General features: G+C 36.3%; 1 protein-coding gene across 9 annotated transcripts in view; it reads left to right on the top strand.

Moving 5' to 3' along the window:
• Nucleotides 1-4,366, top strand: part of LOC126818000 (serine/threonine-protein kinase 25) — a 30,211-nt gene extending 25,845 nt beyond the window's left edge. For all 9 annotated transcript variants that reach the window (XM_050545848.1, XM_050545775.1, XM_050545693.1 and 6 more), the window contains one exon: nucleotides 307-4,366. The gene's annotated coding sequence lies outside the window, so the exon portion shown is untranslated. The remainder of the gene's footprint in view (nucleotides 1-306) is intronic.
• Nucleotides 4,367-24,915: the final 20,549 nt, after the last annotated feature.

Here is a 24,915-nt window from a genome sequence, read left to right as displayed (position 1 = left end):
CCTCCGGTTTCCTCCCACTGCTAAAGACCCTTACGCGCAAGCGAATTATTGAAATAAAATTGAAACCATGTGTTAGTCCTGAAATGACCTAGTTTGTGTTGAGTAGGCATTAAACCCCATTTCTCTCTCTCACATTCTTATTTGGGTGGTTTGGTGACAGAATGGATTAACAAATCATAAGGTCTGTCATTGAGTCAACTGTCAAATACTTGTGCCTGTTGCCTTTAACAATAAGTTAGTCCCGAAATCACCTAGTTTGTGTTTATTGGACGGATGTTAAACCCTATTTCTATCTCTTGCTTTCAGATGAAGTTTGAAGTAGATGTTTGTTTGTCTTAGATTACGACAGGAAGACGATGAACCTGATGTAAATCAACCAATCAGCACCAAGAATCATCTCATTTCATCAGATAACACGAGGATAACGACATCTCATGGATAATTAATATAGATAAATATATCTTTAATTTTTCTACACAATTAAATCAACAAGGGGGATAATTTCACCCTTTTCAATCATCATCATCCATTCATCCAATTATAGTCATCGTTAATTATCACTATAGCAACCTGGATATTCCAAATATAGACATTTTCTTTCCGATGCGTGGGATAACTTAATTTACTCAACTAACGTAACTGTGTGTTTGATTGACTAATATAAAACGCTGTTTATTGCATTTCATAGATTTGTCTTCACATATTTTATAGGGTTCAATTAATCCAGATTTCTTGATAGCATTTATTGTCTATTTATGGGTGGTGGGTCACAGATTGACTATGACAACAGAAAAATATTATAAACTATGAAGAAACCTTTTTCAGAAAGGTGGTAGATATAGTTCAATCCTTCCCCCTTAGCTCTATAGACACTCAGCTTGAGTCGTGGGTTGACATCAACCAGGTGGCGTTGGTTGTACTACTACCACTTCCTACGGTCAATCAAATCGATGTTTATTTTAATATCTCTTCTGCTGTAGTTTAATCAGAGAAACTTTTCAAATTATTTGTTTTATAATTTATTGAAATTTGGTTTTGTTATAAAATAAATATGGGTGATTTAATTCAGTATTATTGTTATTTCGTATCTCAGAATATAATGAAAAAAATCTAGACTTCATGTTTGCTATCTTAAAAAAACTCTGTTATTAAAAACTTGTTTGGATTAAAGGGGCTATTTTACGATTTCATAAGACACTGTAAAAACCAAAGTGTGTTTAAGTCTGCAAATCAAACATCTTTACCTTGTCTGGAAGTTACAAATAAAAATATATAGACAAGATTATCCAGCCTGATATATTGCTAAATGAAAATCAAAAAATATCTTGATACTGATCATCCCCAAACAAATCATAGAATGATTAAAATTAAATGAAAAATTTACAAAGGGGAGGTAATTCATGTCTATACTGATTATATCATTCAACGAAAATCACAAAATCAATGGAAATAATTAAACAAAGGGAAGATAATTCATATTTAGATCAAAACAATGAAGCATAAAAACTGCATTTGATAAATTATTAATATTGGAATAATACAATGAGTATTTAGATGGATCTGATTCTGACTAGGAAATAAGTTAAATTATTACCATGGTTATTTTGTATAAATTGTGTATTTATTGATTATTGAAGAATACGACTGATGATTTAAAACATATCACTTGGTTCACACAGTTTATAAATTAACATCTGAACATGTTGCTATCTCTGTATTACTACAAGTTGGATGAATCATTGGCAGTATGAATGATATCATAAATCAGACTCTGATTGACAGTCTAGATCAATGGATGGGGCATTAGGCAGGCAATGCATGATCACAGACAAGGTGCACTAGGCAGGCAATGCATGATCGCAGGTGCACTTGCAAGAAGTCATCTGATTTGTAGCAAAAGAAACCCAACATGAGAAGTTTTCTTATAAACTAATTTGTAAATATTTAACATTTATATTAAGACATAGTTGTACATAATATATATAAATAAATAAATAAATAATATATCTTTATAAAGAAAATAAACCAACCACAATCTGACGATAAATGTACCTATGAATAATAAAAACAACCGAACACAGTTTTCTAGGAGTTAGGAGCCATCTTCACCTGCTTAGCTTCGTGTTAACTAAATGTTATTAATTACGTATTTCATGACCCCACAGGGTGACCTTACTCACCCTGTTAGCCTGGGTTATGATTTCAAGAATTGTGTTAATCAGTTATTTGACATGAAGATAAAATTAATATGACATTAAACAATCATTACATTTCATTTATTAGGCTGCATTTTTTTTTTTTTATTAGAAATTTGTGTTCGGTGGTGAATTTTGCATATAAGAGATTGTAATGCTAAATTCATTGTCATGGTATTCTTGTAGCTATGGTAACTTCGTTGTCATGGTATCTTCGTGATGAGGGTATCTTTATGGTATCTTCATAGCAATGGTATCTTTGTTGTCATGGTATCTTCATACTAGAGTGATGGTATCTTTATAACTATGGTATCTTTGTTGTCATGGTTACCTTTGTAGCACGGGATCATTGACCCGTGATACATTTTGTATTTAAAGATGCTGATTTTACGGGGAAACAATTTTGTGATAGGGTTAGGGTTGGGTAAAAAATCAAAAATTATATGTGAAATATATAGTTGAGATTCTTGCCGTTGAAAGAGGAATTGGTACCCATCCTATAAATAACTCTCATTATTAAAAAAATGTCCATGGAAATAGTTGCTTCCCTTTAATACACAAAATCTAGGGGACACTCGAATGTCAGTTCGAAACGTTCCAAATTGACAGAATTTCAATCGTATGACGTGGAATTCAGTTCTGATAGTCCAGATGACGGAGGTAGTGTGAGGTTGTTTCGGCTGTCGTGGTTGGTTGAGATATTTTCTCACGCAGTCTGCAAATGCGTTCTAGCTCAAAATCCCCATTTTCACTCGATTGTCACTGTTCAGTTCCAGAACGTTTAATCAGGCATCCCCTAGTTGTCTCCTGTATTGATACCCCCGTATAATTTATTAAGCTTACATATTTTTATACTGTTATAAAAACTGGGGCCGGTTTCACAAACACTTAAATAGATTTTGACTAAAATCGTCCCTAAAATAGTTTTGTGAAACACCACGATTTTAAGTTAAGATCAAATTTTAACTTAAAATGTTAGGATGATATTTTAGTTTGATGATTTTATGAAGATTTAATTTTTTGTGAAACGGGGCTCTGGACTGGAATATTCATTACTGCTTGATTTCATTCAAGTCTTGTTTACGATTATCGTAGGTTTACGATTATCAAAGGTTTTGGAGCAGAAATTATCATCCAAATCCACATGATATAGAAATTAAAAGACATTGTATTTTTTCTTGTGTATGTATATAATTTGGGTGGAATATATTATTATTATGATTATTATGTAACTAATGAAATTTGAATAGTCGTTATTATATTATATATTATATTATTACTGACAAATAACCATATAAGATGTACATTTTCATCCAATCACAGTCTCAGAAGTTATGTTTCTCCTTAGATATATTACTATGGTAACAGTAGTAACATGTTTTCTCTCTTCAGATATCCGCCCCATTCTTTTATCTTTCTAATTTTAGAGTTAAACATACATTATACAAGAGCTAAATCTGCCTATTGCAGGTCTTTCTTTAGGCCTGAAATGTTATCTTAATTATTAATTAGACATTAATTAACTTATCCAGACCATAATTAACGCTCGATGTCAATGCTAGCCTGCGATATTTATTGGATTAGGATCCGATTTGCTGCTCAATTTTCATTCATGATTTAAATCATGAAATGGATAATCAAGACTATGTTTTTTATGGTACCAACTTTAGTAATGATGATCAAGGCTAGGCCGAAAATTCAATCGCTAAAATCTCGGTTCAGAGTGAATCAATTTGAAATTTTCAGCAAATTGCCTTTACATTATCTAGTTTTTAACTATTATAGTGAGAACTGACAGCTTTTTATCTAATCTCCCATAATGTATCTTTAATTTATGACATTAATTGTCAAAACATTTCCAGACAGGAAAATTCTGATACATTTAATTCTAAAATGTTCCTGTTTTCTTAATCCAGCAGCCTCGTTATGCTGGCATTTATCTGAAGATGGAATATACATGTACATACAACTGTATTTTATATATACATATATATATATATTAAAAGATGACAAAGTAGGAGTCTTGATGACTATTACAAAGGGTGATAACCCTGGAAGTCTTGATGACTATTACAAAGGGTGATAATCCTGACATATTAAAAATTTCACAACATACCACATTTATAAGAATAAAATATATTGATTCATATAAAATAAAAATAAAACATGCAGTATTTCTTTGTTTTCTTTATTTAAATCTCGGTAAATTTATATCAAATGTTCTATAGTTTTACATCAAATATACAATGGCCATACAAAACAGGGGCCACGGTGGATCCGGTTGTTTTGCAGAACGGAGGGACAGACAAGAACAGCTGTCTAGTTGTTCGGATGGAGCAGAAAACTGATCCCTTGGCAATTGGAGTTGATGTAAGAGTAGTCCATAGTGCCGCTGCCCGGGCAAAATTCCCTCATAGCATGGCGTGTGCCCGTCTTCAATAGCCCAGTAGGAGCGGAACAGTAGGACGTTAAGCCCCAGTCATTTCATTTCTCATACAAAATACAAACGATCACAGATAAATAAATTATGAATGCTACCAAAGGCCGACATGTTTTATATTCAGCTATGATATATGAAAATAAAGTGTATAAGTTAAAAATAGACACGTCCATAATGTTATTTACCACACACGATCCACCATTATAACCTCGTCCTTCTCCTACGTAACCTCGTCCTTCTCCTATATAACCTCGTCCTTCTCCTATGTAACCTCGTCCTTATCCTATGTAACCTCGTCCGTCTCTTATGTAACCTCGTCCTTCTCCTATGTAACCTCGTCCTTCTCCTATGTAACCTCGTCCTTCTCCTATGTAACCTCGTCCTTCTCCAATGTAACCTTGTCAGTCTCCTATTTAACCTCGTCCTTCTCAATAAACTATAACACATACTTATGGAAGAACAATTACTGATTTATTTGGGCGACGTTTCGAAGAGTATTCTCTCAACGTTTTCAAGCAAGTACAGTAACAAATGTGTAGAGCAATTATATATAGACAAGCAATAACAACAATTCAGAAACCATGCATGGCAACAACAAGATCAAAGGATTAAAAAACAACATGATCAAAGGCAATATACATATGACGGATTATAGGGGTAAATAATTTTAATTGGACAACCAATCATGACAAATGAGAAACCATACATGATGTGATTGGCTAGGTGAGGGTACATCAAGGGAATAATAAAGGACTGATAATAGGGGTAAACATACCATTAAACCAAACAAAAGGGAAGCCATACATGTTACGAAAACATCAGAGGAGTAGTGAGCTACATAGGGATTAAATGGTTAAGCCTTATTTAAGTGAATTACAAAATATTAGTATTAAAATGCACGCAACATAGCACACCTAATGATAGTCCAACATTCTTCCTTCCGACAGACTCACACATACATTTATTCCTAGGATAAGTACAAGAGACACTTAACTGTTTACAAAGGATAATTACATAAATGACCATAAATAAGTGGTAAATGTAAATATTGGAAAGCCACACCACAGTCCTATCCACAGGCTTCTAAGTAATTATGTCCTGCACACTCCTTCCCATTAGACACACACACTTATTAAAATTAGTTCTACAAATGGATAACGAGAATAAACAAGTAATACGCATGATACGCGAACTAAGTAACTTAAGCACGTATGGAAGTCTAGGCATGTACACATTAGTTAAGAATTAGTTCATCATAGGCTCTTGGGAGGAATATTCCTGTGTCGCGATTGAGGTCTGGTTTGGATCTCCTGATGTGTATTGCTTCCATGATTTCCGCGTCTTTTCGTTGTGTTGGTTGAGGGCTAGGGTCTTAGAGGACTGGATTTTGTGGCCTGGATTGGACTGGAGGTGCTGGGCAACTGCTGATTCTGCTGTGGGGGACCTTGAGTTATGCTGGGCGAGTCTTTTAGGTAGGGGTTGTCGGGTTTCACCAATGTATGTCATATCACACGAGCACACAACTTCATAGACACATCCTTTAGGTGGCAGTGGAATGGTGGGTTGCAGTTTACCATTCGCTTTCAGGTGGTCTTTAAGCGTGCGTCCTTTGGAAAAAATGACTTGGATGCCTGTCGTTGCGAGTAGCCTTTGGATGTGGTACGATAACGTTCCTTGAAACGGGATGGTTATCCGTATGGGTGGTTTATCTGGCTTGGGCTGTTCAGCAACGGTTTTCTTTTTTGTTTCTTTTATGGTATTCTTGACTAACTGGGGCGGATATCCGTTCAAATTGGAGAGTATGCTTTCTATATGGGTGAGTTCACTGGGGAGGGAGTTGTTGTCACATATATTGATGGCTCGACGGGCTAGGGTAGTTATGGTTGACTTTTTGACACTATGTGGGTGGTTCGAATCATAATGGATATACTGGTCGGTATGGGTAGGTTTTCTGTATACACTAGTGGTGAGTCCTGTGTCTGTTTTCGTAACTAGGACGTCTAAGAAGGGTAACCTTGTCCTTCTCCTATGTAACCTCGTCCTTCTCCTACGTAACCTTGTCCTTCTCCTATGTAACCTCGTCCTTCTCCTATGTAACCTCGTCCTTCTCCTACGTAACCTCGTCCTTCTCCTATGTAACCTCGTCCTTCTCCTATGTAACCTTGTCCTTCTCCTATGTAACCTTGTCCTTCTCCTATATAACCTCGTCCTTCTCCTATGTAACCTCGTCCTTCTCCTATGTAACCTCGTCCTTCTATGTAACCATGTCCTTCTCCTATGTAACCTCGTCCTTCTCCCATGTAACCTCGTCCTTCTCCTATGTAACCTCGTCCTTCTCCTATGTAACCTCGTCCTTCTCCTATGTAACCTTGTCCTTATCCTACGTAACCTCGTCCTTCTCCTATGTAACCTCGTCCTTCTCCTATGTACCGTCCTTCTTCTATGTAACCTCGTCCTTCTCCTATGTAACCTTGTCCTTCTCCTATGTAACCACACCTTTTCCACATCAACCCCGCTTTCTCCACTCTTACCCCCCCCCCCCCCAAGCTGCTTTCAGACTAGCCCTACCAGTCTAATATACCTCTTACCAACACCTTGATCCCCCCCCCCCTCCCATTGAGTGAGAGAGAGCTATGATACAGCTTAGAGCGAAAATACATGATGCAGGAATTTGGAGACTTGGCCAACTGTAAATACAGGCTTGGCTAGCTAATGATGGGTAAATCCAGGCTTGGCTAACTATTAGTAGGCCTATAATAGTGAAGCAGAAGGTGGTGTTTTTACTTCTGGAGCCGAGGATATCCAGGGCTGGACGGTAGCCGAAGGAGAAGGAGGCTTAGAGGACACATATGAAATTGTTTGTTCCGGAGGAGCAGGCGGTACTGGGTGTGTATTTGCCATCACTTCGTCGTAGCTCGGTGGGGGGTTGGACTGATTGATATCTCGCGCTTCATATGGTAAAATGTCTCGAGGCGTGGCAGGTCGCTGTTCGTCCGGTTCTAATCCATATCGAATTCGGTCCTCCAAATTTTCTGGATCTGCTATGCTTATGGTTGGAAGTTGGACATTGACCTCTCTACAATCTGCAGTATCCGCCACACAGCAACCAGTCTGGCAGCAACAGCTAAAGAGTCTCTGGATCCGCTCCCAACAACAAAGTACATGTGTATGACTATTATAAAACAGAATACCAGTACAAATGCACCTATAGTCACACCAGTTATTCCTCCTGCACTCAGTCCTTCTGTTAAGTTGGGAAAAACAAAAACATATTAGGTCAAATAATCGTTGCAAATTTCCCATGAAGTCGCTTGATTTGCTTAAAACAGACAAAAACAACTCCTTATAAGTCTAATGCTCACCTGTCCATCATCCAGAATCACCTGGTGATATCTTGAGTTAAATAATGATTTCTTGGAGTCTGATTGGAATTGTATATAAATCTGTTTGCCGGAACTCTCATAGCTAACTTCATCATAGCATGTACTACCCAATAATTTTGAGTTATTGTCTGGCCCTGTAATAAAATACAGAACCGATTAAATCGTCGCTTCACTATACGAGCCGTATAAACTGAGATACGGTATGGATGGCGGGGTCTCATGCCTCCCAATAATTTACAATAGATACAGTGTTTACAGGGCTGTGTAATATATAGCAATATATTACGATACTAATTGACCAAAAGATATTGCAATTTACATGTATTGGAATATTGAAATGCTTATGATATTGAATATTTAGTCTCGAAAAGACCTAGTTTGTGTCGAGTGGATGTTAGATTTCAATACAATATTTAAGGTCATAAAACGACAATACCTATTGATTTTCAACGATTTTCGATAGTTACTGATAGAGTTATGGCCCTTAATCATGTTGAAAAATCTTTTGGTTTGGTCCCCCTAGAGGCTTAAGTTATCAACAGATTGACTTGTAGACGGTGTTAATGGTCACGTGACAACAGGGTCTATTGACTCCTGTAACTTTAACTGCTAAATTCATGATATTTAATGTTCTGTAAACTAAGCGTTAGCATGTAGTAGATGCTAACGATTTCTGATAACAGTTTGATGGACAGTTACTCTTAGTCAGTTTCTAGTGTGCAGTAAATATTTTCATTACCGACAAAAGAAAAATATGCGACATCATGGGACGACTTAGCTGCTGTAGACGTGTGTTTCGTTGCCTGGCAATCTGTCTTTCTATACATGCCCAAGCGCGCCACAACACTGGCTATTTACACAAGTAGATTTATGTGATTACAGTGAGGAGGGGGGGGGGGAGGTAACAAAACTAGGTTATTTCGGGACTAATCAATTTAATTACAATAATTGACTTGCGCGTTCAGGTCTTTAGCAGTGGGAGGAAACAGCGGGACCAGGAGAAAACCCACGAGGTTGAACAGACGACCCTACTCATTGTCACGTACAAGCGGTAATAGAAACCATGCCAGTTGACCCATGATGGACCTTTTTATTTAACTCGTAGGCTTTAAACCTGCGATCATATAGGTGCTTTACCAAATAAATCTAAACTGTTACATATTTAGCCATGAAATGCAATTCTACATGAGGTCAAAACATTCGGATGCACTCCGATAATGTTGGGCTTTTAAAAAAAACATCTTTGAGAATTTGGATTACAAAATAGCCTTGTCCGATTGCGGAATACAAATGGACACGCCTTATAATTACTGATTCGTATATAATCTATATAAATGATAATGTTTATCTTTGTTGTAAAGTCGTCCATCATGTGATATATAAAGATTATATTTTAATATACCACAGTAAAGTCAACATAGATTATATACAGATCTTTACATTGTATATAAATGAAAATATTGTGACAAAGTGATTTATATTTCTCACCAAATTGAACGTATCATTCAGGTACATAGAACTTAATGAACTCTGCTAGTTTTAACAATATGTGATTTTTGACTTTCACCTCTATATTAACTTCTGTTAAGCACGAGCTTATTAAACATCTAATTGATTCAGTATGTTCTTTACAAACTACGTGTGGTCTTTGCACACGCTCCGCTTTACTTCAAAGCATTGGTCAGTAGGCATGCCGTGACGAGATAAAAGAGACAATTGCATGTATGAACATGTGTGCAAGGGTATATATTGAGGACTTCACTGACAGTTAGGAGAGGGGAGCCGGGAGGAGAAGAAAGGGTTGGACGAGTGTATGGACTCACCCGAGTTCAGCCACTGCCTTGGCAGAGGGGCGGAATGGTTGATTCAAGATTGTTAGATGTGTTCCTGTCGTAGACTAGTTCTTGTATAGTTTTAGGACCTGTATTGCTGTTGTAATTATGTAGATGTTTGATATTCTGTTCCCGTTGTAATTAAACCATATATTTACGAAACCGATCTTCTGTTATACACTAATAGTGTTACAATATACGACACTAATACATCAAAGTCATCAGTTTATATACATAATGTGTATTAGTTAGTTAAAAGTGTTAGTAATCAGTCATTCAAGATACTTATTGACTGTGGAATCTGCCCTTTACTAGCCCGATTCTTACTTAATAATTATGTCTCGCAAAATGTTAGAGTAAAATGGTCGAATTGCACATTTATTGATGTGTCAAATGGAGTTAAACCAGGTGGAGTTGTCTCCCCTGTATTGTTCACTGTATACTTAGACAAGTTAGTTAGAAAATTGTGTGACAGTAAACTGGGTTGCCATATTGGACATGTCTATGTGGGTGCCCTTGCTTACGCTGACGACATCACCCTCGTCACTCCGTCAAGACAATCTCTTTTGTCACTACTAGATATATGTGCCAGGTTCTCAGAGGAATATAATGTTCAATTTAAGCCTGACAAATGTAAACTGCTCTTGTTAAGTCATGATAAGCAGAACGATGGCAATTTTAAAGATATTTATTTTTAACGGTAAATGTATTAATGCTGTACATTCTGAACCGCATCTAGGCAACTCTCTACTTTGTGATAGTAAAGAACATACAATCCAGAAGGGAATAGATAGTTTTATTGCTAAATTCAATGTTACCTTTAATGAATTGAAGTTTGCATTATAAGACACAAAATATCAGCTTTTTAAAACTTATTGTATGCCTTTATAAGGTAGTGTATTGTGGGACTTAGAGCACAAGTCTATTAACAACTTTTACTGTACCTGGCGTAAATGTATTCGTCGACTACTCAAATTGCCTTATCGCACTCATAATAAACTACTACCTCAGCTGCACTCAAGATTTGTGAAATTCTTTAAAACATCAGTTAACAACAAGAACCTTTGCATCAGGACTTGTAGTAAACATGTTTTTTATGGAAGTGGTTCTAATTATTTGTAATAATATAAATTATAACTGTTTTAAATACAGTATTTCGAGATTTAACTTTTTAAAGTGCAAAAACACAATTTGTTCTAATATTGACAATGACATTGTGAATCTTCAAAAGTCAGCAACTGTGAGAGATATGATATATCAGATATATTTTTTAGAATCATACAACAAAGATATAAACCGTGAACATACACGTGAAATAATTCACCACCTATGTACTGACTGAATCTTTACATTATTGCCACTGTATAATATTGTTTTATATCTTTTGTAATTTATGTATGTATTTATAATTTAACTGTACCTGAGTACGAATAAAATATATTATTATTATTATTATTAAGTAGGTGTTTTGTCAGTAAGGTGTTAAAACTTTGACTATTGAATGATATACAACACTATTGGTTAGGGTTGTGTATTCAATAGTTGTCATAATATGTATATTACTCATAGTATAATGAGTTACTCGGGTGGTATTTTATTACTCATAGTATAATGAGTTACTCGGGTGGTAATTAATCTGTTTAACATGTGACTTCAGGTCCACTTATCTTGTATATCTCACTCTTCGGGTAGACACGCTTCGATCAACATCTTATTGTAAGACTTACGTGATTCGTTAATAAACATTAAACTTATATGAGTTGTTAATGAGTTTCACAAGTATGAAGAAGCATAACAATAGTGATGGCTGTTATAAATTGTCACTTTTTTTACAGCTAGTTACACACTTGCTAATTAATGACAACTGTATAATTTCTAACCACTTCCTATACATACTTAACATTAGTTTAGAATACTGACCATACTGATTTAATGACAAAAATTGTACAAAAATTGTCATTACTAAAAGGCCTAGCTTCATTAGTCAACGGTATCAGCTTACACGTGTGTGTCGCCAGTTCTGGATTTGTTGGGCAAACTGTAGACGTTCACGTCGATGGCAAGGGGTGAGGATCGGTCATCGGTAAGGTCTACGGCAATGGCTGTTCTCTCAGGTGAGATGTCGGCGCACAGTATCGGTACTGATGGGTCTTCCGTGTGTTCCCACTGTCTAACGTGCTGTCTCAGATGCCTGTGTGGAGGGATTCTGCACGTGCTGTCGCACAACATGGCGGTCTTGCCTTGTGGTAACCCTTGGTCAACCAGTTCTAGGGCGATCCTCCGTGGTGTTGGTCGCCCGAAAGCGTTGCTGAAGCCTGTAGATGGTCCGAACATTAACCTGGCAGTGTGGCCAGCGTCGATTCTTACAAGCGCCTGGTTCCTCAGCTGTCGTGAGTCGTGGCATGCTGCTGACGTTGTAGTGTGAATGATTCAACCAGGTACGGGGGTGCATTTTATAGGGCTAGTCCCGGTGAACAGCACGTGCAGCATGAGTTACATGAAAACAATGGAGAACACATTACCATCTCAGAAGTCAGGTTGCGTTTTTGAGAACATTTCCTGGGTTCAATTTTGTGTTTGGGAAGGAGCCTAATTGTTCAGGTAAAGTTGGAGATGTGGTCACAAATATACAATAAAAACATTTGGCAAGTTTTATGCAATGCGTCTATACAGTGTAACATACCAACCTGGCGTTTCTTTTGCTGCTTAGTATATATATTTTGTTCTTATATATATCCTGGAAATTATTACACGGTTTGCACTTTTTTTGAATAATTAAATAAACAAGAGGCCCAAGGACTCGAGTGATAATATGAATTCCTACATTTTGTAAGAACATGTATGGCCGTGGAAAAAATGTTAAAATATGCCGTGCGCCCATGGGCCGCAGCAACTTCATTTTAATAAATCCATATAAGCTCAAATCTGGCAATATATTCTAAATTTACCTGAAATCCATAATAAGGATTTTCGAATAAGATGCCTAGCTTTGCCTTTTTCTAGTCAAGTAACTTCGTCAGTTATTTATTTTTATATCTAATTTTAATACCGTTTTTTAGGATTTCGAATTTTGCCTAATGGTTTGGGTTGTTCGTACTTGGATTTAATGCAGTCACTGTCCATTGTATTTGTTTTATCGGTAATCTTTGTAATGTATTTTTTTATCGTTCGCTTTATTGTCCTGTATTGTTTATAGTTAATCTAGTCTACTTCCGTCTCTTGTCTCACTGCGCATGCGTGGTGCGCTCTATTTAAGAAGCGACTGGACTGTCAGGGATTCATATGAAGGATTTCAAGGTGAGAAGTCGCGTGTTACCGGATCATTTCTTGGGCCGTGTGCTTCAAGTTACCTTGACCATAACCTGGGCTTCTGCTCATACGTTGGTCGATATTTGTACGCCCTAGTGTTAACCTGTGTGTTCTATTGGAATACATCTGGTGACCGCGAACGTGTCTCGTGGGTCAAGCCATCCCTGATAACATTCACTGATGGGTACCATGTGTCATGTAATATGGGGCCATTATGGGGAGCCCATATGGGGCATCAACATTTTTGCACCCAACATTCATTTGGGATCCATATGGGCTCAACCATATGGGTACTAAATGGGGTTTGTGTGGGGTCTATATGAGTAAGTCATTTAAGATAATATGAGTGTTATATGGGGCTTGCATGGGACCTATACAGCCATGTTAAGAAATATAATATGGGAACTATATGGGACTCACGTGGGGTGCAATTTGGGGCTTGCATGGGACCTATATGGCCATGTTAAGAAATGAAATGAAATGGAGTTTAACGTCCAACTGTTCTGCTCCTATACTGGGCTAATTAAGACGGGCATACGCCATACAGTGTGCTATGAGGGAAATTTTGCCCGGGCAGACATGTAATATGGGTACTATATGGGATTCGTGTGGGATGCAAATAAATGTAATATGGGCAGAACATGGGACTTATATAGGATCTTTGTGGATATGCCATGATATGTAATATGGGCCTTCTATGGAAATCATATGGGCCTCTCATTTAAATGATAATTAAAGCACAAAGCAATTTGAACAGAGTTTCTTTAGACTACAGACTATAGTTGAACTAAGACTAATATAAGTATCTTCTGATGTATGATCACTTTCTATTACATGCTAGGTAACACTATTTTAATTAATATCAAGTGTGCTACCCTGCTCTATGTAGAGCATGGTAAAAAACCAAGTACCAAATAAGTCTAATAAAATAACAAAACTATTTATTTGGTTTCATGTTTTATTATTATGCTTTCTCAATTTGGACGGTTGAAATTCCTTGAATTTGTCAGGAAAAGACTAACTGTGGCTTTGTTTTCCTTGTTTGTGGTATTTAAAAACATTGGATTTCTTCTGACTGGCTCTGTAATTCAAAAGGAAAGCACATTAGGTCTGTTGATGTGCAACCTGACAAAGCAACACAACTCTTCCCATATTAGCCTATCTCCCCTTAGACCACAAAACACATACGATTCAGATCTAAATTGCACCTGAAATATGCAGAGGGTTCAAAAAGATTTAGAAGATATTTGGTGAGAGGTTGTAAAAACATTAAAATAAACCCCATCGTACCAGAACTATTATTTTCATCATGGATATGTATTTATTTCCAACAATGATGTATCATCAATATTACTTACTAACAACAATGGTAGCTGTAGCATGTGCCCCAAATTCACGCTTGCCTTTTTATCCTGTCCAGTTGTAAAGTCGTTGTACATAAGTGACAATGGGATTCTTCATGATGTTGTTAACGATGGAAACCTAATAGTCCAAGTCGGTTTATCTTAAACAGAACGAAAAAACGAAAAAATACGTAAGTGCACTATATATTACCTGCAAAATATCTGCATATCTATATAGTGTAAAGTTATCGAACGGAACTATTTCTTCCATAAATTCACAGTTATTTTAATGGGAGTTGTTAGGTCTTAAAACATGCAAAAAAGAAAAAAACCGGACACCAGACAAATGCATATATCTGTCAGTGTTGTTCTAACATACCTATAGCAACAAATTTCACACTTTGTAACTCTTTGTTTTGAGGGGGGGGGGGGCATATTAATGTATGTGACTGTCGTTTATTTGTCTGTCTGTTCAAGGTTGGTAGCTACATCAAGGCTGTCACCGAGGCTGAATATTTTGTGTTTAGGGGTAGCTCTGACCGGGGACTAACATAGGCCTGGTGGCACCAAACTACCGCGTTCGCTTTCGGAGTTTTACCAAATTCAGTTATAATGTCATTTGTATTTCGTTGTACAGCTGATAAAACTTTTCGACATTTTGTCCAGCGAGAGCAAGAAACATATTTTGCCATGACACACAATAATACAGTTGTAACCGGTAGCCGTAGCTATCTTAATTATTTGTATTTCGTTTTCCGGAAAAGCGCTCCGTAGTTCTATATTTAGACTATGGGTGTAAGTTTTGGTACCTATCGCTACTCTAGTAAAATCTATGGTTTTCTCGGCACAGTCATCGCCTGTTTAATATTTTGATATTTTTATATTGTGTAAGAGTATATATTTCTAATTGAGCATGCTGCCTATGTTTTTATTATTGTTAATTGTGTCTGCCGACTGTATTTTCAAGCAAGAACTTTACTATGTATTTATATGTATTTTCACTTAGTTTGTTATAATATTTAGTGGGCAGATTTTGTAAGTAAACATTTTTGATGGGGACTTATATGTATCTGGTAGATAAATTATCTAGCTATCCGTGCCTATCCTTAGTTTTGTGGTGCCTACTTTGTGTCAAAAGTTCTGCATATTTTTTGGATAGTACCCGTGTCTGGATTTTAGATTCCATGCCGACTTGTCCAAGGGAGATAATATTAGCTTCTTGTATATCAAGAATTTATTAATTAGTAGGCATGTTTAATTTAAGTCTTATTTAGTATATTTTATCCTTTCAAATTATTATTTATGCATGTTGTAAGCCATGTGTCATGTTGGTTTAGTTGAGGCATGGGTTCTTTTATTTATTTTGTGTCTGTTAGTTTAGGATTTCACCCCACCTTTTATTACTAGGTGGATGAATAAGTAGAGTCTCATTGCCTCCATGCATTAGCCTATTGTCTTCTAGACTGGATATTAACATCCTGGCTCAAGAAGTGTTTTAAGAAAGTGTAAATAACGAAGTGTTTTATTTAGCCTTTTGCCTTCTAGACTGGATAGTAATATCCTGGCTCAAGGAAGTGTTTTGACAGCGTTTGAACACAGTGTTCTTTATGTCTGGTAGTAGAAAGTGTTTTTAGAAGTGTTCTGTAAGTAATTATTAATATTACATAGCTAGAGACGACCACAAATCGTCCCGAAGCCACGTAATTTCGGATACCCGAATTTGACCTTGCTATCCCCAACCGAAAATTATATGTATCATATATGTTTCTAATTTTTATTAAAACCTTTATAAGTTCCTGTTGTTTTAGTGTCGATTAATTTATTAGACTAACAGTGTGCGGGTAACACAGTATTTGTGTTATAAGATGAAAATATAAATAGTCACCTTTCTTGAAAGGACATCTTTCTTGTTCCAGAGTTTACCAATATTTTCAAAATATCTGAAAAAAAAAGAAAAATCCATCCTCATACTATTGCAAAACTTTTATATAAGTACGTTGATGCAATGTACATACATGTATATATATAGGTATATTTCCACACAAAATGATTAAGTCGGTTAAGTAACATATATAGGCCTTTATAGGTCAAAACAAAAATTTTCAAAATATAGAAACTTTAAAAACTTTCATTTAATTTTATTTTTTCGAAAAGTAGTGTGATACTCCAAAAACCATTAAGCATATTATAGTATAGGAAGGATGAGACAAATTTACCTTTGATTAAATTTTGTGAACTCATTGCAGAGATGTGTTGTTATATAGTGATAAGTCTAGTTACATAAGTAGTTAATTGTGGTCTGAATCTTAGTTAAGCTTGAAAGAGTTACCTCCCTTTAACTGTCTTTGCCTTTGATTTATAAAAAGAATTATTGATGTTTCTACTTTGTATGAGTGATCTGCCCTTGGGAGAAGAGAATAAACATGTGGATCATTGAATGGTGTTTTCTTTATTGAGAGTTAAAGATTGAGAAATAGTGACACCCCCAGTGGGATTAAACCCACATAACATGGTGGAGACGCCAGATCTTTCCCTGAAGTAACTTTATAGTCATTGAATTTGAGTGGATGCCATGACTTTTCTTCGATTGAATTGGATTTTATTTTTATTTTGTGCCAGCCAAACTCGCCTGGTTTGAGTCAAACCCAGCTTTAACTTTTCAGGCTGCTTACATTGTGTGAAAAGACAATTATTGTGCCTATTTGTGGTTGCAGTTTGACTTTGTTCAAGAACATTTTTATCATTTTCATTGTGAAATTTTGGTGAGGTATCCTAGTTCGTTTGTAGTATTCCACTTCATTGAATTATTAGCCTAGATCTAGACATGAACACTGCCAAGAATCAGTTACACCTAATTTAGCCTGTCATGCCTTTTATAAACATTAAAGCAAAGATGCAGTAATATGAATGATGACGAATGAAAATGATTACAAACTTTTGTGTAGATGAGCTCAGATCAGATCTTATTTACAAGCTGAACAATTTCAACTTCCAGTTTTTAAAATCATTGAATGTGTGCTGTGTCCAGTGACATTTGATTCATTTTCAACTCGCTAGCGATTCCTGTTACATGTGCTGTTTCGAAAGGAGTGCAGTGACATTTTCATCCATTTTAGCTTTTATAACAACATTAATTTGATATTCTGTGTTTTATAAAACTATTAATTTAATTTACAGAACTGTTTAGTAATATTTAGTCAATTTGTCCAAAACTATATTGTCAACTCCTTGATATGTAATATTTGTTTTCTTGTAGGAATCAATTGCATGTTACTAATCAAAATTTCTTTTCAGGTTTAAGTTTTATGATTTAAGTGTAGGCCTATTCTTTTATTATCTGCAATGGAGAAAATGATTGATCGGTTCGATGGGTCTGTTATTGATAGGGATACTGCAAGAGCCCACATTCTTAGCTTTGAGGATTACCTCAACCATCAAGATATTGCTGTTGACGATGAAGAATTTGCGCACATATCACAACTGTTTAAGCAATCGCTCAAGGGCAAGGCTCGTCTTTGGATAGAGGACATTGAATTTGATTCTTACGCTAGTTTGAAAGACCAGTTCATTGACAAGTATTCCTCAACTAAAACTAAACTTGGATTGTATAGCCAATATTCCAATATTCAATATGATTGTTCATTGTCACCTAGTGACAATTTAGATAAAATCAAGAAATTAGCCAATCAGTTAGGTTATAATTTGTCACAAGTTAGGGATAAATTTATATCTATTTTACCAACCAACTGTAAACAGACTGTTATTATGGCAAGTTCAGATGACACAACTGCACAAGCACTTGCGTTTCAAGCTCAACGCTATTTTGATGTGGGTAGTAATTCATCACCAATTACAGCTGTTAAAGAGGTTTCCTTTAATTTGTCTGAGAATTTGTCCAGTTTACGATTGCAATCCCAGAATTCCCATAGTCCCCAAAGGAGAACCCCAGCACATTCTGATTCCAGCAGAGACACATCTCATTCACCTTTCCGGGTTCAACGACCTAAAAGTCCCTCAAATTCTAGGCTGCGCAATTCACAGTCACCCTTTAGAGATAACAGTCCAATACGTCAGTCGAGGCGTGTTATATTTTGCGATTATTGCCTCAATCCGGGTCACACATGGAGATCCTGTTTTGCTCGGCAAGATGATCTTATGAGTAGGCGTAGACATTTGTCACACTCTTTCAACCCTACTAGTTATCAGTCACCTTATACGTCAGATTTTCAGTCACAGCCTTCTGCTGTTGACAGACAGGGTTTTCGACAACCTGGTGGATCATCTAGGCCACAACGCTCAGATCAACCCACACATAGTTCTCGCAAGGATTTTTGAATAGGGGAATATTTGATAATAATGCTCCACAAATATTCCCCCAACTCAATCATCTAGCCAAACATGTTTCAAAGGACATTAACTCGGATGTCATTCTTCAGTTAAGTCCCTTTAATTACTGTAAGGGTAGTTTATCAGATAGAAAATCTGTGCTTATTTTATTTGATAGTGGTGCTTCTAAATCACTTATTTCACAATCCGTTGTTAATTCTTCTCCTTATTTGTCAAGTTTACCTGTACATAAGTTAGAAAAATGTTTGGAATTTCGTATGGGTAATGGTCAAATGTTAAGTTGTTCAACTTTCATGTTTATACAAGTCTTTATTCAAGGTTATTCGTTTCGTTTAAAGGTTTATGTTGCCCCACATTTAGTGGGCATTGATCTTATTTTTGGTCAGGATACCTTATCAGAGTTACAAGGTTCCTTACATTTTGAGGATAATGTATTTCGGTGTAAGCCTAAAAGAGTCAACTTTTCCCCAACACACAATGTGTACATTAAGCCAGGTCATACACGCTATGTCGCCTTATATGGTCATGTCCCAGGTCTTTATAGGAATCGTGAGGTCCTTCTTCAGAAGAGATCAGATAACACATGTTCATCGTTTATACTCGCTACTTTACAGCGTAACAGAGCTGTTGTTCCCATATCAAACCCTGGTAGTAAAACTCTTCACCTTAGGCAATCTCATCCTTTGTTCTATTTCAACACAGGTACTGTTTTTGTGTGTGATTCCTCAGATTTTGTTCAACGTGCAGAACAATATTCCCACCTTAAGAAGGATGATCCTTTATTGCAGTTATCAGAAGATGAGATTTTACAACAGCAAATTAACTTGTATGATAATTGTATTTTGTCACCTAATGAGAAGAAAGATTTTCATAGACAACTATCCCAAAGCAGAGAAGCATTCAGTCTTTATGGTGAGATTGGCCATTGTTCTAACATTGAAGTTGACATTAATGTTAATGACCCTCGTCCATTTTATATTCGCCCATATCATACCACTGAATCAGATAAAGAGGTTATCGATGCTGAACTTGATAAATTAGTAAAATTGGGTATTATCGCCGAGGGTCACCAATCGTACACCTCTCCTGTTTTAATTCTCCCTAAAAAGGGAACTACAGATAAACGTGTTGTAGTTGACTTTCGTCACTTAAATAAGCGCATTAAGAGGTATAACCATCCATTCCCTTTATTATCATCTACCTTGCAAAGAATTGGTCATGCTAAACCCACAGTTATCAGCTGCCTTGACCTTAAGTCTGCTTTCTTTTCTATGCCCCTTTCACAAAATGCTCAACAATACACGGGTATATCGTCCTATCACGGAGGTCGCCACTTTTACTTCAAGCGCTTAACACAAGGCTTAAGTGTATCCCCTGCTATTTTTCAAGCCGAAATTGATAGGATTCTCTCTCAAGTACCTGACAGCCGTCATTACTGTATTGCTCATCACGACGATATCATTGTATTTAGTCACACAGTAGTCACTTACAGGCTGTCTTTCAAGCACTTATTGATAATGGACTGAAGATTTCTCCTCGTAAATGTTCGTTCTTCAGAAATCAAGTTGTGTACATGGGTCATTTAATTAAGATTAATAACGAAGGACTTGTTACCCTCCAACCATTGGCAAATCGTTGCCAGGCAATTCAACATCTTGTTCGTCCTAAGTCTAGTAAAGAAGTTCGTAGGTTTATAGGAGCCGTTAACTATGTCTCAAACTTTCTGCCAAGGCTACAAGAAGTTATGCAGCCCCTTCATCAGATTTCTTCCAAGAGATCTAAATTTTCATGGACCGAAGAACATGAAAAGGCTTTTCAAGATGTAAAATATCTTCTTACTAACCCACCTGTTTTGTACCTCCCGACTGCAAATGGTCCCTTGAGTCTCTATAGCGATACATCTCGATCAGCTACTGGATCGTACATTACACAAATCATAAATGGCAAGGAGCGCATATTGGGTTATTATTCTAAGAAGTTACCTCCGGCATGTAAGAATTACAGTGTTACCGAGTTGGAAATGTTTGGTCTTCTCATAAACATCACAAATTTCCAGTACTTACTCAGAGGAGTTGAGTTTACTGCTTATGTTGACCACTCTGCAATAGTTCAACTTCTGTACTCCAAGAAAGAGCCTTGTTCTCAACGTCTCACTAAGTTAATTGTCAAACTATCCCAATATTCATTCAAAATCTTCTATAAAAAGGGAACTGAATTAGTCTTAGCAGATTTCTTATCAAGGAGTTCAACTGATACAGACGATGAAATTGATCAAGTTGTGCCCACTGCTTTTACCCTTTCTGAGCTCGCATTTCCTGTTACTCGGTCAGCAAGTCGCCCGGTTACACGGCAATATGCAAAACAGAAGCAAATCGCCATTCCCGAACTCTTCCCCAAACCTTCCACACGCACTACTACCGTTAGTCAACCAACTTCTAGTACTTCAACTGAAATCCCTTCTTCCATTGTGTCTTCCAATAATATCTCTTCACAGTCAAGGAATTCTAGAACTCACCAGTCAAAATCTCAACAGAACTCTTCCATTCCCCTTCCCTATATACGCCAACCAAGCCAGAATGCTGTCCCACCTAAACCACCACCAGTTCTCGCCGACACACAAGTATCTTCCTCTAATGATTCTATACCTGAATCTCGTCTGGTCGATAAATCAGTAGACATTGATATAGATGGTGATACTCCCATTGATCTCTGTATTCCTCCCAAACCCCTCATCCACAATTGTGAACGGCTGGTCACTAATCATTTCCCAAGACAAGCTGAATTGGATAAGTTGTACAATGTTATTAAGCGTAAAATCATCAGAGACTATAATTTGACATTAGATCAAAATAAGCTTCGGCTTGAACAAGCGTCTTCTCCCCAATTTAAGCCTATCTATGATTATTTGTCTCACAATATATTGCCCAGTGATCGCAAACCTGCGAAACGTCTCAAACTCCAAGCAGAAGAGTACATTTTAGCAGAGCATATTTTATTTCGTCTTCTCCTACCCAAGGATGATCGCTTTACTCTTCAACTTGTCATTCCTGAGTCAATGTGCACAAATTTGATACATCAGTATCATGATAGCCAGTTGTGTAATCATCAGGGAATAGTTCGGACTTATTTGACTATGCGAAAGCTCTTCTACTTTCCCAACATGTTTCAGAGGATCGCACAGTACATTAATACATGTTCTACTTGCCAGAAATTCAAACCCAAGACAGATAAAACCAGAACATTTCATCCTAGGATACCTGAAGAATACAATGTTTTTGACAAACTTAGTATTGATTTCAAAAGCATGCCTGCATCCATCTCTGGTTTTAAGCATCTTCTAGTTATATGTGATGAGATTACTCGCTTCATCATTTGCGTCCCAACTAAGTCAGTTGACGCCGAAACAGTGTGTGAAGCTTTAATCCAGAAAGTAGTCTGTCTCTTTGGTTCCCCCATCTGTCATAGTAACAGATGCAGCTGCAAGTTTCATCGGAAAATTGGTTACCTCTCTTTGTACAACACTTGGTATTAGTCAAAAAGTAATTAGTGTTGCAAATCATGGTAGTCTTCTGGCAGAACGCCACATTAGATCAATCTCTGATTTTCTCAAGGTTAACTTAAATCAGTATGGAACTGATTGGGTCAGATATGTGTCTCCCTGTTGCTATGCTTACAATTCTTTTGTTTCACCACAGTTAGGTGACTTTTGCCCTTACGAGTTGGTATTTGGTAAGAAGCCCAAAAACCTTACCCATCTTCGTTGGCAATTCGATGGAGTTTGTCGTTCATATTTCGAGTATGTTTCCCATTTAAAGGACAAGTTTGATCATATTTCTAAGACTATGCTTGAATTACAAAGATGTCAACAGGAATCTCAGAATATCAGTATTGCACACACCCTCAGTAAGAATCCTATTTACGGATTGGGCCAGTTAGTTTATGTACTCAAACCGTCATCATCAAGCCTTACTTCAAATTCACGTAAAATCAAAGCTGATTGGTGTGGTCCTTTGGTTGTGCATCAAATTCTTGATCGAACCCATTACGTTCTCTCTACGTTGGATGGTAAGGTCCTACAGGACGTCTATTCGATTAATCGGTTAAAACCATGTTTTGTTAGGTCTCCTAATTTTGCGACAAAAATTACCCACATTGATCAACTTCAGAAAGAGTTAGGTAATATTCCTAACAATGACAATCTTAATGTTTTAACTGAAACTAATCAATGTTTCATTACGGATGAATGTGATGTTATCTTACCTATATTTGATGAGAGTGATATTGTTTCTAATAGGTCTACAAATCCTATTAATATTTGTCATTATCTCCCAAATAGTACAAATAATCATAATATTGCTTATGTAGATAAGTTATCACACTATCAGTTATCAGAACAATGTAAGATGTTACAGGAAATGTCTAATGTGTCTTCTATGGAACTGCATAAAGCTAGGTTCAAATGTGGTTCATTGCAAGTTTTGATAACTACCTCTAATGTCAAGAAAGGTCAAACTTCTTCCTGGATACCAGTTAACTCATCTCCTGTTTTGTTTAATGTAGCCAATGGACTTATCAATGATAATAAACTACAAGTAACTGGTAGCCTAAGGAAATATCAAACCTTGTTATAATAATTATTGTTTTACATTCATTTGAGGATTATAACATAAGTGTTATTCTAACATCTCTGAATCGTGTTTATTCATAGACCCACCTGTATCGCATATTTTAGAGCAATCTTTTCTTGGTAATATATACTACATGCTTTTGGAGGTTTTGGAGCATTTGAATAAACCTATTCTGATTTGTTTACTCATTTTTTTTATGATGTCTTTGATTTGTTCAAAGTTTCATGCCTTGTAATATATGTTACACATTAGTATTTTTAAGCACTTATACAAACATAGATGATATGTATTGTCAAACTAGTTTTTCCAAAAACTGTGTTTTTGACTTAGGAGGGAGGGATGTTATATAGTGATAAGTCTAGTTACATAAGTAGTTAATTGTGGTCTGAATCTTAGTTAAGCTTGAAAGAGTTACCTCCCTTTAACTGTCTTTGCCTTTGATTTATAAAAAGAATTATTGATGTTTCTACTTTGTATGAGTGATCTGCCCTTGGGAGAAGAGAATAAACATGTGGATCATTGAATGGTGTTTTCTTTATTGAGAGTTAAAGATTGAGAAATAGTGACACCCCCAGTGGGATTAAACCCACATAACAGTGTACCACTTTTGCCAGTTTCTTGTTAGTACTTACTAACTTCTAGCTGCTGTAGACATACTTCTGCAGAATCTAAAATTAAACCAATGAGCAACAGACTTCAAGAGATAAATTGGTTGTTAAGGATGACTCGCTGACAGGTATTCACGGTTGACTTGATGAACTCTGCTCACCACTGTATGGTCAGATATTATATAATTTGAGTACAGAATCTGCTATAGTCTAACAAACTAGATACCTACCAGTCAGGCTGTATTCATAATAAACTTTAGTAAAAACCGGTCCTGATTTCTTTGACTGTTTTTTTAAAAAGAATTTAGTATTAGCGATTCTTTTGCTTTAAAGCTCTAGAAAGACTTTTTCATAAAATGAAAATATGTATCACAATTTCATTCATAAACAAACTCTATTTTTTATTCATGGTAAACTTACTATAGTCTGTGATAAGGAGAATTCTGCTGTAATCTGTTTAATCTCTGCAAAGTACATATTATATTAGTGAATCACTTAATTCTATAGTAAGCTATCTAATATTAATAAAAGATCTCCAAATTGTTTGGATTTTAATTTTAAATCATCTACGTATGATGTACCTATATTTATATTACGCTTTAGCTTTGCAAGTATGGCTTCATAATATGATATACTTTTTGAAAACTAATTTAATCTTAAGTTATATTTTTCTGGTTTGTTATTATCTTGGCCTCTCATGCAACGCGCTTGGCGTCGGCTGGGGGTAGGTCGCATGTATGGATTGGGGACTGTCCCTTCCCGTTTTTGCTCTGAGCAAACCTTTTATAGGTTTAGATTTGTGTCAACTTTAGGCCTCTATTGGATTGTAG

Source organism: Patella vulgata, chromosome 1 (assembly GCF_932274485.2).
Source record: "Patella vulgata chromosome 1, xgPatVulg1.2, whole genome shotgun sequence".
NCBI lineage: Eukaryota > Metazoa > Mollusca > Gastropoda > Patellidae > Patella > Patella vulgata.
The sequence above is the reverse complement of the archived record's forward strand: the minus strand, read 5'-3'. Positions and strand labels throughout refer to the sequence as shown.